The 19,953-nt window shown below is 32.8% G+C and overlaps 1 protein-coding gene across 1 annotated transcript in view; it reads right to left on the bottom strand.

Moving 5' to 3' along the window:
- The window catches only part of LOC148283666 (ecdysone receptor-like), a gene marked incomplete at its 3' end in the record, with an annotated part of 719,211 nt that overhangs the window by 237,818 nt on the left and 461,440 nt on the right, over window positions 1–19,953 (bottom strand). The window lies entirely within an intron of this gene.

The following is a 19,953-nucleotide window of genomic DNA, read 5'->3' as shown; positions in this document are numbered from 1 at the left end:
GAATTTAGATTCCGCGTCAGTACGGAAGCGACGCAGTTCGTGTTGTGTTTACATTGCCGTGTGAAGGACGCAACGCAGACAAGCATATGTGACCGAAAACCGGTTGAATCAATTTTATTCCGATACAAATGGCACGTTTACTTTATTTTTTAGAATATTAAAACGACCAATTAAGCTTTGTGATTGTTTCGTTCCGACTTACCGATAATATTAGTGATTAATTTAAGTTAATGTCAATTTATTATTAAAATTATCGATAATCTTAGTGACTTATTTACGTTAATGTCATTTCGTGAATAAATAAAAACATGTGTTTGGTGACCTGATCTCATCTAATAAAAAATACAGTGCCTGCCCTATGCACCATTAGGTGCGGAAAGGGAATGATGATACAGAATGCATGAAGTCAACAGTCATTAAATATTACAAATATTTTTCAATATCTACAGGTGCGAAATGTTGATTTCAAATATGCTATGTCTAGAATAAAGATTACTCTTAAAGCTTTAAATGCGATTATCCCGTAGCTTGTTATAATGACTCAATGCATTCTGTCAGTAAATCCTCGCTTTGTAGTAATAAAAACTCTCGGTTTGTGATTTTGACGATTTCGGGTGATTTGATGCATTATTGACAACTCAATATTATATACTCGTATTTTTATCAAAAAGCTTTTGTTGGTATTACGCATTAAAAAAATGTTTTGATTAAACATATAATAATTTATTTTTATTAGGTTTTTTTTCATAGATTCACATCTGAAAGCCTTCGGTATAATTTTTAACTCAAAATTTGGTGCTTACTTCGAAAAATACGAAACAATGCGAAGGTGTCACAATTTGCATTCTTCGTTTGCAATTTCCCAAAAAGCTGATTTTTTTAGTTGAGTCGTTTTCGTCCTAAAGATGCAATATAAATATTGAGAACCGCTTGAAAAAAAGACCAGGGCGAACACAACAACACAACAACACAAATAATTTGCAAATGACTACACAATCAGTGTCAGTATGTAAGTAATTCCAGGGAGAGTGGTTATTGCGGCTATTGTGGTCACCACGTGGATTCGGGTTTTGGCGTTCGCTAAATAATGAAACCCCGACCCTGACATTCAGAAACACCTGCCTTTGAAGGGGACTGCTTCACGTGGGTACCTGTTTACAGTTTCAGTAGCAGTGGAAAATAATGTTTGTTATTCTTTATCATACAAATTAAAATAGCGTAGCGAATTTGATGTTATTGCTAAATGCTAAATTACATCGGGAAAAAAATTGTGTTTAAAATTTACCCTCTGCTATAGGTATGCTAATCTACTTGCTTCTTGGTTCACTACAAGGACACAAGTCTCCTTAGCGGTGACCAAATACAAATAATTGAAATTCTTTCCAAATCAAAAGTAAAAATCAGTTTAAAATACAAGTTTACCCTGAAGATGGCTCCTGTAATGGTAGCTGAAATGTCAGATCTTTCTTCCCAACTTACACGGGATCAGCCAAAAAAACATGCATTTTGATAACAGTGACAGTGAAAATCTACGCACCTATTATAAGGTCTAGTTATAATATGTCTCGTCTGGTTAGTGTAGTCAGCATGTGCTTTTTCAGGTTGATTTGGCTCCAGTGCAATTTTTTAAGTGGTTTTAATTATAGTGTGTTAGTCAATTGTATAGTACTTTTGACTGTCCTCTGCGGTTTAAAGTTTAAGTTTATGTTCCTTTAATTATGTTTATTTTATTATAATATCAAAATTTGTAATTGGTCAACTGTATCATGAAAATCACTCTCCTCCACTCCTCCATCTATTTCCTCATCCCTTAACCTTCTTACGAGCTCTTTTTTTTTCTCATGTCTTAAATAATATATTATTTTTCTCTTAACTGTGTAACATGTTCTCTCATTATATTTGTGAAAAACTTTAACTGGATGTATGTACTTTTTTATATATTTTGTATTCGTATATAACAACTGTTGTTTTTCCTTGATAAAAAAAAAATATATATATTTAAAAAAAGGTGATTCACTGCAATGTATTATTTCACTCTCCCAGGACTGACACCTTAAGCGTCAGACTGATCACTTTACCTTCGTGTAACTGATAATCGAAGTACGGTGCATTTGGTGTACCAAAGTAGTGTTCTATGGACCACTAGATGTGTACATACTCGTATCATGATATCCGCTGAAAGCAATCTACTAAATTAGCCAAATACTGCAATATTACTGATATTAGCATTTAAATTTTTCAGCGTTTTAATTAATTTAGCAACCATCATAAACATTATTTATTACGGCCAATTCTGTTTCATTCTAATTCATAATGCTAATGCTAATTATTCCATCCCTCAATCATGGGAAGGCCACGGGTTTTCGCAATAAGGAAGTACGTTTGTTTACTTTTACGGTGTAAACAGTATAAAGGACCGTTGGTGTTTAAATTGGTTACATAATCTAAGTAGAAAGCACACTACCGCGGGAACAATGGATTCCTTAACGAACTTTTTTTGACAGCGAATAAAGACGTCCTGGCAGCGTCGCCAACCCTACCGATTTTGGGAGCAATCTACCGGATTCGACTGAAATTCTACCGATTTTTAAACATTTCCTAATAAGTATAAAATTACAAAATAAAAGTTGTGTTAAATTTTACCCCTTTTTTTGCTCACGGCTTTTGGGCGGACAATCAATTTTGTAGCTTAAAGGAAAAAACACAGGAGCCATATATAACGAAATGATTTCCAAAACATGTCAATTTTTTAACCAAATGAGATAATTACAATCTATAAATAACTTTCAGTAAAAAATAATGTTTATTTAGATAACAAAAATACGTATTGAAATTGCGTACCTGGAACTACAGGTGTTTTTTTGCACTAAAACAAAGTAGAACATCAGATTTTTATTTTAACTAAAAAAAACATTTTTATGACGAAAATGGACTTCAGTGTTTTATTCACATATAAAACAGCATATTGCGATAAGTTCTGCATTTTAAACTTCAAAATGGCCAAAAGTGGACTCCCGTGCTTTATCCTCTAAGGTGCAGAAGGTTAGCGGCAATGGTGCCCCCCCCTCACCGTTACCCTAATCTACCGAATTTTTTTTCAGAAGCTACCAATTTTATCTTGAAAGAGGTTGGCAACGCTGCGTCCTAGTAACCTTTCAGGCGATTAATGGTATTAATGTAAATAACTACAGAGGCTTACGTGACTCCAGACAATATGAATACACTCGAAATAATTTGATCATTACTTATTTTGTTACTAAGTTCTTTGTTTTCTACCATAAATTTAAGTGCCTGTATACAATACAATTCGACTTGTTCTCAATCGAAATACGATTAATTCAACTTGTGAAAATTCCAATAAGCGATATTCACTACATTGGAAATTTTACGAGCAATCTAACTGAAGTACTCGCCTTGGATCTCATGTAACCTTACTGACGGAAAATAGTTTTGAAAATTTGACACACTCAACATAGTAGCTTCATAACAGAAACTGTATAAACAATAAAAAAAATTGCCAATAACTAGCAAATATTTAAAAAAAAAAATAAAACAATGGAAATTTACGTAGATAATAAAAATTATTGTGATCGGAAGACCTTAGATTGGCGGTACGGATCTAATTTTGTTTTTCACTGCAAGTTCCACGTAACTTTGCAAGTCATAATTCGTTTTGAATTAAATAATCGTAAATTATCAAGGTATACTGTGCGCATAACTCCTGCAAAATAGAAAAGTATTGAAAAATTGTTACGCTAAGAAAAAGAAGTAAAGTTTACCATAAACAAACTATTATTTCTATATGTTAACCAAGATAATCCACAGCTATATATGGGCAAAAACGCTGAAACATTACTTCGCTGTTACAGCCTACAGTGGGCATAATGAAGTCTTCAGGCATGTTTTTCTTTACACTAAAGCTATGTATAAAGTCTATGCCTATGTTATATAAAAAAATATTATAATGCCAATAATCGTCATCGACTTAAACGCGAGAAGAACTCAATTGGATACCAATAAAAAAGAGACTGACATACTATATAATGTGCTTGTTTTTATTTTATTTTTTTAACGATCGAATGCCCAAATACTTCTTCAATAAGACAAATGAAAAAAAATCATAAGCATGTTACTAAAAATAACGATAAAATTAGATTTTTTTTAAAAAGCAGAATCCCAAAATCGCATTATGTACCTATAAAGTTTGAAAAATGTATTTATTGGCTTGGTGTTTATTTCGTAGAACTCCGTATTGTAACTTTAATACTAAAATCAAACACTGATCTGATGAATGGAAAGAGTTTAAATTAAGTTAAAAAGAAGTGTTATGTTTATTGTAGGATGAAATGTAATTTAAGTAAGTTTAATTGAAATATAAGCTAACTTTAGATATAAATAAAACACATTCTTAATTTTTATTGATTTATATTTATTTATTTATTTGACACTTTATATACATATACAATATATATATATATATACATATAAGGGCGGGCATATTGCCTTAAGGCAATTTCTTCGTACCTACCCAAACCGTTCAGTTTATAAAAAATTATAAATACATGGGCCTATTGAATCTTACTTTTTCATACAAAAATTAAAAACAAAGATATAAAAAAAAATATATATAAAAAAAATAACACCATACTATGAAGATAGGAGAGGGGATTAGAAGGAAAGAAGAAGGATAAAGGAACAATTTAAATATTAATATAGTAACATTTCAATCTTGACTTAAATGTAAATAAAGAAGGGTCATCTCTAACATTAGTGGGTAGATTATTCCACAATCGAGCGGCTACTACTATGAAAGAGAAGGCAAGAAAATTAGAGCGATGGCAGGGTATTAAAAGGGTTCTATCGTTACTAGAACGAAGAGATAGTCCGTGTTGTGAAAGGGTTGGATTAGCTCTCTCAGATAAACAGGCGAAGTGGATTTTATAGAGTGAAAGGAGTAAAAAAAAATTCTGTCGAACACAAACTGTCGCTTGAGGTTAATACATTTACCTGCAAAACACGTGTTTTTGTGCATCGTATAAAATATCTGAGTTACCAGCTAGCGTATTGTCTTCCCTTAAGCTAGGGTTTCCTAGGACAGCGGTGCCCGTATTTTAACGGCCGTAGTGAACGGTGATGCAGTGGACAGCCGTCGTAACGGTGACTAGAGTGTGGTTTTCTAGGAAACCGGTGTTATCAACACCATTTAACACCGTTTTCCTAGGAAAACACTCTCTAATCACCTTTACGATGGCTGTCCACTGCATCACCATTCACTGCGGCCGTTAAATACGGGCACCGCTGTCCTAGGAAACCCTAGCTTTAGCGACAATAAAAAAAAACATCCGTTGTTAGACGATTGAAAATGTATATATATAATGTAAAGTTTAATTTGACTGTAATCGAAACAAACAAAACAGACCCATTCAACTTGAACAAATTGTTACTTTAAATTGCAAACCATAAAATAAACACGATACGCCATCCTCCGCGCAACAATAAACATCGAAACTGCACTTACAGTAACCATACCCAGAGGCAGTGCGCGGGTTACTGCTGGAGATAAAGCTGCCTTGGGAGTTAGTAAATCCCACGAAGAAAGGGATGAAGAAGGAATTACGAGGGAACAATACGTGCAACAGCTTCTGGTGGTAGTCATAATACCAAGAATAAAACAAAAAGGAAACATAGATACGATCAATGATGCACTAAAATGATAATATGAGAATATCACGTATTACGAATACCGATAAAAATATATAAAATGGATTTAGAAAAATTAATTGTTTTTTCAAAATCATGGACATTGTGGAGAAATATTTTCATGTATAACTTTTTTTTAAATATATAACAAAACAACAAAAGTCTACGAGGTATGCAAGAAAAGCGATTTGCTTATGAATGTTGATAAATCGAAAGTGATGGTTTTTGAAAGGGATGAAAATATAACTAAATGTGAGATCAGCGTGAACGGAGATATTCTGAATCAGGTAGAAGAATTTGTGTACCTGGGAAGTATGTTTACTAGGGACGGAAAGGCCGATAAAGATATTGAAAGGAGGGTGAGTGCCGGGAACAGGGTGAACGGTGCACTAAAATCAACTTTGGCAAACAAATGTTTATCGCAGGAGGCTAAACTAGCAGTTCACAACGGAGTTCTAGTTCCAACTCTAATGTATGGGAGCGAAGTATGGAATTGGAAAAATAATGATGAAAGTAGGTTGAATGCTGTCGAAATGCGATCCCTCAGGCGAATGTGTGGTAAAACGATGTATGATAGGTGCACAAATGTCGAGATCCGTGAAGTGTGTAAGGCTGAGACATGCATTATTGACAGAATTAAGAAAGGGGTGCTGCGTTGGTTTGGACATGTAGAGCGAATGGACAGCGAAAGAACGACTAAAACGATCTACGATGCAAATGTTGATGGATGCAGAAAACGAGGAAGACCGAGAAAGACATGGCACGATCAAGTCCATCAAATACTTGAAGATGGACATGTCAAAAGTAGGAATAATCGGCGTGCGTGCATAAGAAGATGTATGAATGTAGAGGAAGCGAGGTCTGTATGCCAAGATAGAGTGTTATGGCGTTCTATCCTCTCTGCCTACCCCTACGGGGAAACGGCGTGATGGTTTGTTGTTTGTTGTTGTTGTTGTAAAAAAAAACATGTCACTAAAATAACGCGACATGTTTGGCATTGATAATTGTGACGTCTAGATTCGTGACGATGTTCTAAAAACACTTGAATAGTTGAAAATAAACATGAATCGTGACGTATTAGGGGCGTGGTCAATTAAATGACCGTTTTTGCGGGAATTCAAAATAAAACAACAACAACAAACCACGCCGTTTCCTCGTAAGGGTAGGCAGAGAGGATAGAACGCCATATCACTCTATCTTTGCATACAGATCATGCTTCCTCTACATTCATACATCTTATCATGAAAAAAAATATTTTTTTTTGCTGGACAGTATTTCATAGACCCTTATCACTTAAAAAATGTAAAAAAATATAATATGTTCCTATCGTCGCACGGCAATTTGATCGATGGCAGCGATGAAGGACGCACGCGCGAAACACGAGCGGCGTATTTGTGATTTTTAATTTATTTTGTTACAACAGGGCTAAATTATATGTTTATTCGCATAAATTATGGAAAAGGAATTATTAAACAGTATGGCTCGATATATATTTTTTAAATGTCTGAGCTTTAGAATATTACGTTTTTAACTACAGGTAACACGATGTTACATCACCGCGCGCAAAGGGATTATTTACCACAGTCTTTTAAGAGTTAATGAATGGTATTAATGACATTTTTACATGTTTAACATGAAAGCTTAATTGAATTAATTGTATCTTCAAAAGCTTAATTGTCTTGAGTAAATTTCGCCAGGGAATTTAGTAATAATGATTATTATTGATTGTAAAAATACTATGATGCAGAAACCATGCATCAATTTAAACGAGGAAGTTCAGTTCATTCAGACTATCAAACTGAGCCCATTTTGAAAAATACGTATTTTATGTATTTTTGAAACGCTATGATTTTTTTAAAGTTTTGCAACTTTAAAATTTCACCAGCCGTGACGTCACGAGTTGTCGTTGGAGAGTTGAGTTAACATTAAAAAAAAGAACCCCGTACTTATAAAGACACGCTAAACATGGCTACCCGGAAACCATAAAATATCACAGCACATAATTGATTGGCTTTTCTGAACATTTTTTGACGAGAAGCTCTGACGTTTTAAAGAAGTGTTTTATCTAAATTTGTTGCAACTGAGAGGGAAAACATTTTTGAGAAGGGAATGTGGAAGTCTAGGAATTAACAGGGCTTATGATCTGTCATTGGCTGGTTCAAATGGTCACTTTACACACTGTGTAACATTCATCATTCTACCCATGTTAAAACATCCACATTTCCTCAACTATTCCATCTGTTGACTTTTGTGAAGTAAAAGAGCTGAAACCTTTATCATGCGGGTGAAATTTATTCGGCTGAACCAATTCGCCTGCTAGGCAACGTCCGAAAACAATTTTCCAATTTTTATACTTCTTCTTATACCAGTAAGTTTAATCAACAATGTTTTGAGTATGTCCGAATGTTTGTAGACATGCTGGATTACCTCCTTCGGCAAGTTATTTTAAATCAAATTTAGATCTACGATCTACGCTAGGGAGGAAATATAGCTTGTCTACAAACTCAAAACATGGTAGTTCATTTTTATAATTTGTCTTATACATTTTCGAGAAATTTCGCCGTACAATTAATTGAACTCTTGATTTTTACCGCGTGTACGAAAACATTTTATACACCAAATTTCCCGTAGTACTGAACTTCTCCATTAAACACAAAATCGTTGAACCAAATTAACTTTATGACGTAGATACGTATCAAATGAATGAATTCTCGATATTACAGAACAAAAATTCAGATTTAATGATGGTGATAATCTTGTACGTCATTTCAAATACCAAGGACGATATGAAGGGGGCAATTTTACACGAGGAAGGCGAATAAAGTCGTGACCATTTAAAATAAACAATTCCCCGTCACCTGTGAAATATGGTCCCGAGTCGTGCAGTAGTACCCGCATACAGAAGGCGATTACGGAGATGCACTTTTACGACACCCTGAGCGATCAACTACCATATTGTTATGTTATACAAATATACTTCGATGTACTTCGGGATACTTCGAAGGAATGTTTGTCAATTTTTGAAGAAACCTACGCGCTTTTAAATACTTCAAACATAATGTAATGGTGTAATGGCTTAATAATGATTTTTTTTAATACACAGAAGTGTAAATTCGAAGAAAAGGAGGATCCGCCAAGAATGCATTCATAATGATTTTTTTTAATACACAGAAGTGTAAATTCGAAGAAAAGGGGAATCCGCCAAGGATGCATTCTATCTTCATCTTCATTCAACTTGTACGGGAGCACATAATGAGAAGAGCACTGGAATGCTGGAAAGGAGGTTTCGAAATTTGCGGTTGCCTAGTCAACAACCTCAGATTTGCGGATGATACCACATTACTCGTCAAAGCCAAGCTGGAAATGGCAAGTATATTGGCTCGGGTAGCAGCAGAAAGTCGCAAATTTGGGTTAGAAATAAAAAGAACTAAAACAAAACTCATGATCGTCGACAAAGCCAATATGCTACAACCAACAACTAGACTCTAAGACCTTGATTTTGTTTATTTAGGCTCATCCATCTCTAATAGTTTACAATGCGATAGTATTTATGTACAATATTATTCATTCTAAAAAAAAAAACACAGGATTTTGGAATTTTTTTATCAAAGCCAACATGAACGAAATCACAATACCAGAGAAAAGGTAAAAATCAGACTCCCATAAAGGCGAAATTACAAATTTTCCTTTTATATAAGGCAGTAAAATAATATGATATGAGAAAAAACATTCATGAAGTATTAAAAAATAAAAAATTCAAACTGAAAGCAAAGAAATAGGTGTTATAAATGAACATTGTTCTTGTTAGAGCACACGTAAGAATGAGGTTTAAAATAAAATAAATTAAAAAAATCTGACTCATACTCGGAAGGCTCCGGGTTCTATTCCCGGTGATAACACAAAAACTAAATGTGTTTTGATATTTAAAGCACTAACTTTGTGGTCAAACATTTAACTAAATGTTATTAAATATTTGTATATAACCACTTACCGACTTTTCTATGTCTACCGGTTTTTTTGACTTCTAATGTCATAATTCGATTTTGTTTTTCAAACCTGGACTATAAAGCTCTTATAAAACCTTTTCAAGATCAAAGATGAAAGAAAGTCAACAATATTTTGAGTTTGTCTAAATTTTTGCATATTCAAACATGTAAATTCTTTTAATTGTTTCATCTGTTGATGTTTGTGATGTTGAAGAGCTGGGCAGAATAGTGAATGAAACACAGTGTGTAAAGTGGCCACTTAAACTAGCCAATGACAGATCATAAGCCCCGTAGATGCCTAGACTTCTATATTACCTTTTCTAAAATGTTCATCCTCTCTTGTAAAATGTTAATTTAATGTATGATAAAATAAACCAAAGTAGGGAACAAAATGCCGAACATTCCTCTAGTGGAACGGAAGGACTGTTAACTACTGCCAGCAGGCCGGCTTCTCCTGAAGAGTTTTAAGTGGTTTCCTCTGTACATAAGCAAATGCTGAGAAGTTCCTGATTGGCCCACATTAGTATACCCCTCCTGATCCCAACAGTTTAGATAAATTTAAAGAAATGTAATTGAAGAAAAATCCACTTTTTGAAATATAAACCTTGTATATTATAAGCAAGGTAAATAATAAAGCAACTACCGTATAAAAAAAAAATTAAAAAAAAGCTCCCCAGGGAATTGAATACAGTCCTTGTCCACAAAAATTTTGACAAACTTAAAATATTGTTGATAAATCCTCCTGGTCCATGAAGAAGTATAAAAATTGAAAAAAATAAAATTTTCAGGCGTTGCCTAGTATGTAGGTGAAATGATTCAATTGGATGAATCTCACCCGTATAAATAAAGGTTAAAGATCTTAAACTTCACAAACATAAACAGATTAAAGAATTGAAGGAATATAGATGTTAAAATATGGACAGAATGGTGGATGTTACACAGTGTATAAAGTGGCTACTTAAACCAGCCAATGACAGGTCATAAGCCCTGTAGATGCCTATACTTCTATATTACATTCTCTAATATGTTCTTCATCTCTGTTGTAATATGTTAATAAAAGGAAGTCTATAGCGCATTTTTCACATATCTGTCATTGTTCTACGATTAAGACGAAATAATTTAATATGAACTTTACAAAAAATACTGATAGATAGCAGGGGCGAATCGTGTATAGAAGCAATTATGCGCAGCTTACCATTATATTTGACTTTCCATAATAATGTTTTACAGTGACTTTATTTACAAAAAAACAAACAAATAATTACTATTTCTTATAAATCATTACCACCATTTGTATTTTTCTTCAAATATGAATTAAATTATGAATAAAGCGCGCCTGGCGCCATAAATGAGCCAGGGAACTAGCCGATTACTCCAGCTGATTTCTTCATACAAATAAGTGTACTATATTTTGAACATATTAAACCCAGTAGCGGGATTTTTCTCCTAAAGTAAACTTGCAGATTACACAAATTCTTTGAAGATTCTCGATTCGGAAAACAGTATTTTAAACATTATTTCTAAGGACTTTTTTTCTTCGAGACGATAATTGTGATATATGAATCGCAACACATGTGGCGCTCGACGGGGCTGTTTTAGGCATTATTCATTTCTAGAACAAGTCGGCCAGTTGACATTTCAATCGCAATGAAAATATCTAATACTGACTGAATTATAAACTTTTATATAAGTTATGTGTTAAAATAACGGATAATATAGCTACACAATATAATATATCACGAAGTTAAGTCATCGGAGTTGATTTAATAAATAAGAGTTGTTGTGTTACACAGAACCACAGAAAAAAAAAGTAATTTATAGTAGAAATACATTATTTTATTGACCTACTATGAAAATACAAATAAATGATATTTTTTTAAAGCTTACCTGTAAATAAAATCACCGTTCGTCACTGATAGATTGACGATTGTTTTAACCTCAATTTACTGGAGGCTTATTTTCCATAGGAATTGAGGAACAATCTGGGTTCGTGCAGTCAAAGATCAACAACTTTTACGGGGATAATTTGCCGAGTGGAGTATATTGTTGGCATGTTTGCTGTATGTTTCCTGAAATTACTGGATTCTGTAAAGCTTTAGACTGCCGGGAGCTATTCTGTGTTTACTGCTTCACCTTGGATTATGTGTTCCTGTAGATGAAATGAGAAATTGAATTGCATAGCGAATATTTTCACTCAACTGCTGCACCGTTTCCAATCGTTCCTGGTAAGACGTTACTCGCGTTTACTTAACAACATAGCGAGTCGGAAGCTGTGTCGGTGCTATCAAAGAATATCGGATTTACGGAAGATAATACATAAACAACATATCGATTCGATGATAAAACAACATCATTACACATGTTGAAAATTTCAATTTAGTATAAGCACTAAAGAAAAGCATATATTTAATGATTAATAATTGCATAAGTAAATCTGATTTGATTTCAATGATATATTTGATTATGCATGTAAGTAAACCTGCATAATATATTTGTATAATATTTACATCCGATTATTTTTTTTATGTTATATTCTTTCGAATATTATTATTTATTCTTTATTTTTCTGGATTGCCATTCTATTGCATTACAGTTACTATACTTTCAATTATTTTATGTTTTAATTTTTTTATTCTCATTCGTTATTAAGGCTTAATACGGGTACAGCCTAAAAAGCCTAAATAAGTTCTAAATATGGAAACGAGTGTAATTTTGAACGAATGAATAAATGAGTTCATTTAGCTGAATTTGTAAAATCATGATTTTCTGAAACATTAACAAACGAAAACCATGAGTGGTATTCTGAATCCTTTCCACGCCCTAGAGAATACCCAAAAAAGAAACATATTGATAACAGTGACCGTGAAAACCTTCGCACCTATTGAATTTGAGTAGTTAATTTGGGGAATTTTATTTCTTGTATGCGAATATACTTTACTTCATATATGGCCACACTGATTATTTAACGACAAATGATGTATAAAACTGTGTAAAAAACGGAAAAAAACGAAGACGGCTTTGTCGATGCAACCAAATTAAGTGTTATGGGTAATGCTTAAGGTCGCGATAATCTAAATGAAAATCGTCATGTTTGCCATCACGTGTTCGTATTCAGTTGACGTTTAAACATCAGTGTGACCATATAAAAAGCAAAGTGTGGCAATATATGAAGCAAAGTGTAGTCCCATGAAAAAATAAAAATCCACAAATTAACCACTTTAGGGGGTATATAAGATTTAGAATTACCCCATTTAATTACATATTTTTTTATGATTCGTTTTATAAAAAAAAAACATAATCACCATAGTCCACACCCGATGGTGCAAAGGGCTAACAGATGGTAAGGTGATCAGCCTTACACTTAAGGCGCCAGTCAGGAACGTGAAATATTGCAATATAGAACCACCTTTTTAATAAATATTCCGACAAACTTCCCAGGAATCGAACCCGCCAAACGCCACACTACGAGGCGGATTTGTCTCCACTCGATTTCCTTATTTGGGATTCTGGATGTTTCACAGTATTCTTAATCCGCCCGGGCACAGAGAGAAATATAATAAGCAATATGTGTATGTGTACCATCGGTTGATGTTTACACCGTCCGTATGCAAGATCACGATTTAAAATATCAATAAAAATCAAACACGAAAAGTACCTACAACAAAAAGCTTAACAATTTCGATATCGTAACAGTACTTGAATAATAATATTCAGTTGTTCCACCCACACGGCATGGGAAACCGAAAACTATTTAATTAAAACTTCAGATAAAATACGTTTTGCTGTTATTACAAAATGTTAAAATGGCGTAGGAGTGAAAAATTCTAATCAAATGGAAAAAACTGAAGCTTGACAAATGACTACATGGCACATAGAACAATCGTACATTTATAAACGACCTTTTATCTGATCACATGGCCACCGATGACTTACAATCAACAGGACGCGTTATACCCTTAATGAATTCTGCTTCTTAATTTTTTAAGAGATCCTAAGATCAGTGTTACAGAAAACTAGTAGTTCTCCTGCAACGATGAGGTCCAACAACTGTTCCTTCATCTCTTGGGCGGTCTTCTAGGCGGACGGGATTTCGTTGGCTGCAGAGTACACAAGGCTCTCTCTGCTTATTCAGTCCACATGGTACCTCCAGTGTCTTTTATAAGATCTGCTCCACCGTACGATATTCTCTATTTCACACGAATCTTTAATTATAGCATTACGGATTCGGTCTCGGAGCGTTTTTCCAGTAATGGACCTTAACACCTTCATTTCAGCAGTTCTATGTAGACCTTTGGTACGAACAGTGTCAGCCCTCGCTTCCACAGCATACGTCACGATGGGTCTCACACATGCCTTGTATATTCTGACCTTACTATTTCAGTGTACAAATCGCAATGACTTGAGATTTCTACTCCCAGATATCTTAAACTCAAGACCTGTTCCACTGGCTTGTTGTCAATAGTCGGCTTACACCTTATAGGTTGTCTAGATGTCTCCGTGAAAAAATTCAACGCTTATCAGTTCATGGTTTATCTCTTCGTTCAAATTCTCAAAGCACTATCTTAATACCTATCTACAATTCATCTTCTTTCTCTAATTCTAACACCATCAAAGATGTTACTACAGTATCTCTGTTTAAATCACGTCGGAAGAAACATCTCCTTTCTTCATATCTCCTCCTTTCCTCGATTTTATTTTTTCCTTCTTCCCATTGAGTAATTTATATGGAAATACAGTTATTTTTATTTTTAAAAAACTTTAACTTTTTTATTTTCTGTTGAATATGTTTTGTAACTTGAATTATAAAAAACAACTATAAAACTTTTATTTTATTGGTTGGTTGGAAGAAATTGCTATTTGGCAATAAGCCCGCCAATGTACAATTAACATTATGTAAAAAAAAAAAAAGACTGATATTGACATGTTCAGCCTCTGTGATACTAACGAGCTTGAATGACTGAATCTCATATCTGGCAAATATTTCTTTGCAGTCTTGCCTTTCTTCATACAAACGTATTCCCGTATTTTCTCCCTGGATTATGGCACTAGAGGAATATTTTTTTTACAAACCAAAGATATTTACCATCGGCCTGTCCCAATTGTTTTCTTTTTTTAATTAATTGTTGTTTATGGGAACTAAAACCATCAAAAAACCCTCATAAGCGCCGAGCTTTATCTGCTGTCTTCGGACGACCGGTATTCAAATATGATGACTGTTTTTTTAAATTTTATCCTGATACTCTTGCTTTTCAAAAAAAACCAACGAAATCAGTTCAGTTTTAAGGGCAAAAAACGAGAAAAGAGAAAGTTGAATTGGTCGGTTTATTTAGGCATAATCAGTCCGACTTGCCGTATCAGGAAGTTTGCGAGAGAGCAATAAAAAAATAATGTTAAAATACCTATTCATTAAAATTAAATGGCATTGCATATCACATTGAGGTATTTTTTTATCACACAAGACGGTATTTTTCCTCGTAGCGTCACGCCTAATCACACCGAAAGTCCGTTAGCGAATGAAGAAAGGAAGGCATTTGCCCACAAATGGAAATTTTTATTACTTATTAACGGACATTGTCCATGTATACAATTTAAAGGATTTAAATATAACAATAAAATAATAGTTTAAAACATCGAAAAAAAGAAAAGAAGCATTGACAAACATAAGGGATATCAAGACAAGATCTGGACTATTTATTTAGTGCTCGTTTAAATCGTTGTAAACTTGAACAAAAAAAAGTCAAAATCTTGTCTTGAGTTAACAATATGACGAAGACGGTCATTGGAGAATTAAGGCCATATTTTGTTCTATGCTGATCGATGAACAGTACTTCGTTGTTTCTTAACCTACGAGTCGGAATATTAAATTTTACGTGTCCTAGTAATGATTATACCATTCAGTATGCCGAACATATATATGGAGTCAATATCGGCATAAGAATAATTACCTCTCTCTAGTCCAAGCATCCACGCTACTTTTCGAAGCAAGCGATGTTAGATTGATTCAATGCGATTTATGCGATTGACATAGAATGGAGACCAGACCACGGAGGCATATTCTAGAAGAGGGCGAACTGTTGAGCAATAAAGAATTTTGATTGTACAGACATTAGTAAAATCAGAGGATGTTCTGTTAATAAAGCCAAGTAATTTCAGTGATTTATTTAAATGGCATTTATTTAGCGTTAGTAACCTGTCTATTTGATCACACGTCATTGACGGTAACCCAAAAGCTTTAAATCCGTTACTTTTTTTAGCTAAAGTACAAACTCGTCCTCTGTCTATTTCAGGTGGCGTTATGCTCGAGCGAGTGTCAATACGCCCAGAGTACAATAACACAGCACAATGTAAGTGTTACAATATTGTGGCCTCCTCGGCGCTCTCAATCAAACACGCGCGTGGACTGACGAGCCGTGAATCAAAATAGTCCATTCAAATCGGCAAATCAAAAGTAACTCTAGAAACGAGTCGAAACCCTCAACATCAACTACCCATCGAATATAATATAGTTATATTATTAAAATAGCCAAGGTAAGGAACAAAAATTAGTCGCGTGCAGAGTTTTTAAGTTGTTTTTAGACGGCAATAACCTTATATCATCACGTAACTTTTTACTGATTTTAAACATATCGCACATATTATAAAACAATTTTTTTCAGAGTAAGTTTCTTTAAAAATAAATGGTCAGTGCATTTGCCTACCACGCAAGAGGTCTAGGGCTCGATTCCCAACAGGGTTAATATGAAATATTTATTTAATAGGGTATTTTCACACTAAAATATTTCATAGTCCCTGGACTGGTACCCGAAGCGTAAGACTGATCATCTTACTATTAACATATTATAACAGAGGTAGAGAACATTTTAAAGAAGGTAATAAAGAAGTCTAGGCATTTACAGGGCTTATGACCTGTCATTGGCTGTTTTATATATATATATATATATATATTTACATTTTTTTTTTTTACAATAAACATAAGTGATAAAACAGAGTATTAAAAAAAGCAATGAAAAACATATTAATAGTAAAAATAGTAAACAAAAAAACTCCACAAAGGCATGGCCTGTCCGTGGGTATACAAGAAAATGTTAATGAATTTTTGCTCCTATGATAAATAATGGACATTTATAATATTTTTGTGTAACATAAGAAATAAAAAATAAAATATTCTGTAAAAGATAATATGGTATTTTTTTATAGTAATTAAAAAAGGAAATAAAAAATATTTTTAAAAAACACAAAAATATTCCTTATTGTGTAAGTGGCCACTTTACACACTGTGTAACATTCACCATTCTGCCCATATTCGAACATCTATATTCCTTCAATTCATTCATTTGTTGATGTTTGTGAAGTTAAAGAGCTGAAACCTTTATTTATGACAGATCATAAGCCCTGTAGATGCCTAGACGTCATTTTACCTTCTCTAAAATGCTCTTCACCTCTGTTGTAATATGTTAATATTATCAGCTCCCCGGGAGTTGAATATAGTCTTTGTCTACTAAATTTGGACAAACTCAAAATATTGTTCAAGAAGGTAGAAGGTAAACATGAACAGAAAAAATATAAAAGGAAAAATAATGAAACCCACTAAACCGCGAAACCGGCTCGTCAGCTTGTTGATCATCTTACCTTCATGTTACAAAAAAATATCAAGACATGTTGCGATTGGTGTACCAATGCAGTGCCCTATGCTCCATTAGTTGCGGATAGGGAATGATGATGACGAAATTTTGTTTACCGTTTTATTAATACGTATATTTTTTTACTGCTTATTCTTGTTTGTAAGAGCCAAAATCACTCGCAAACGAGTGGAGGTGAATTATAAAAATAAAATAAAAAACCCAGTTAGCAAGTTGAAGTCTTCGTAATATTTTACACTGAATTGTGTTAAAGTCGAACTTTTCTTTTAAAATGACTCTTATTTAGGCGTACATTCTCCATAGCTAATAACACGTTTTTTTTAAATAAAAAGTAACGGAGAAAACGCGAAAATTTAAAAAAAGTTTAACACAAATTTATTATTATTATTTCACACTTTATATACATATACAATAAATATACATATAAGGGCGGGCATATTGCCTTAAGGCAATTTCTTCCTACCTACCCAAACCGTTCAGTTTGAGAAAATTATAAATACATGGACATATTGAATCTTATAATTTTATACAAAAATTAAAAGCAAAGATTAACAAATATAAATATTTAAAAAAATAACACTATACTATGAAGAGAGGAAAGGGGATGGGAAGGAAAGAAGAAGGATAAAGGAACAATTTAAATATTTTGAATATTTAAATTTCCTACCTATTCAAAAACATAACCATTGTACAACAATCCTTCTATATAAATATGACAAACGATATTTTCCTAAAAAATGCGCTTTCACTTAAAGGAATAAAGATAAAAATACTAGTGAAACATCCGTTATAAGCAATACTGTCATTTTTTTAAATTTTAATTTTTTTAAGGTTTTTTTTATATATTTTATTTCGATTTTTACTTATTAGAAAGGAATTTTGCAGAATGATCTCCGATTATTAAAAGCTAGGTGCAGCTTTATTTTCATTTAAAATTTACAAAGGTTTATAAATAAATATAAAAATAAAGGTATGCTTGAATTTTAGTGTGAGCATGTAAACCTTCAACGTAAGTAGTTGCTCAGAAGAATTCACGGAAGAGGGATAAAGATTATATCTGTTGAAATCACGTCTGAAGAAACATCTCTTTTCTCTTCCTTAATCTTTCTTCCTTTCCTCTTTATTTCTTTTGAGTAATAAAAATCAATACTATTATTCTTTATTCCCATTGTGTAATAGTATTGATTTAAGGTAATTTATATACAAATACAATTTTATATATATTTTTGTATATCTATAGCATTTTTATTTTCTATTGAATATGTTTTGCGACTTGAATTACAAAAATTAAACTTTTATTTTATAAGTTGGTTGGAAGAAATTCCCGTTTGGTAATAAGTCCGCCAATGTACAATTAACATTATTTATTTTCTTTTATTTTATTTATTTATTTTTATTTGGGAAAAAACAACAGTTTTTACATATATGGTATACAGAAAATAAGAATACATATGAACGAAAGTTGTGAAAACAGTCAAAAAAAATTTTCCACAGTGTAAGATATTGATGAAGTACATTATCGGTATCAAAATAAAAGCAATTAACAATTGTTAAGCACTTAGAAGTTGCAAATAAAATAAAAATATAGTTATAAAAATAAAGTTAATAGAAACAAAATGAATTTAAATTTAAAGAAAAAGAAAAAAAAAAGTTATATTACAATAATATAAAGGGTACAAAAATATAATAATGAACATACGAATACATACATATACATATTATGTACAAAAAGCTACAAAAATAAATAAAATAAAGCAACGCAGACGGTTAAAAATTTTTGAACTGTCAAAAGGCATAATTGGATTTAGAATCCTAAAATAATTCATACAAATTGCAGCGCATTCGACAAATGAAAATAAAACATTTATGACGTCGGATGTCACCAGGAATATCGCGATTGGTCACAAGTAAAGGCTTGACATCTGAAGACGGAATAATTGATAGAATATGGTGCGATATGAAATTCTCTAACGAGGTGAGGTGACAGCCAGATTCGGATTCTTGGAGGCAGATGTCACCTTGTCGTGTAAGTTTTATTCATACCGTCAGAAGCGCGACAGTGATATTATCATGTGATGGAGTTGATTTCCAATAGGAAGAGATTGGTTTTTTCATTCGAATATGACACATTTTAAGAGTAAAAATCGAAAAAATCTTAAAAAAACACGTTTATGCAACCTTCATAAAAAGAGCGACTCGTGTCTTATATAATCTATTTCCGTCGTGTCCGAAAAAATCTATTGTATTTTAGTATTCTTAAGAATATAATATCTTAATGATGTCGACATATTTAAAACGTAGTAAAATACATATTAATATTGGCATGTTACATTTTCAGATTTTTATGTATCTATGCTGTGCAAAATATTGTATATAATTGTTCTTCGTCATATATATCAGCAATTATATTGAAACAGTATTTTTTAATATTTTTATTAAACATCGTCAGCCTTGATATGAATGCAGGTAATCCTCTTAAAATACGGTAGATATATATAAAATGCCATGTTATGTGAAGCCGTGTTATATGAGACTCGGAGCCAGTACGAAAAGGTTAAGTTCAAAAAAAGGTAAAAAAGTATTGTTTTGTGTTAAATTTTTTGTCCAAAACGGTAACGCATGACTTA

This window comes from Micrasema longulum, unplaced genomic scaffold (genome assembly GCF_059751315.1).
Source record: "Micrasema longulum isolate JH-2025_06_02 unplaced genomic scaffold, ASM5975131v1 h1tg000214l, whole genome shotgun sequence".
Classification (NCBI taxonomy): Eukaryota; Metazoa; Arthropoda; class Insecta; order Trichoptera; family Brachycentridae; genus Micrasema; species Micrasema longulum.
Note: the sequence above shows the minus strand (reverse complement) of the source record. Positions and strands in the feature narration are given on the sequence as shown.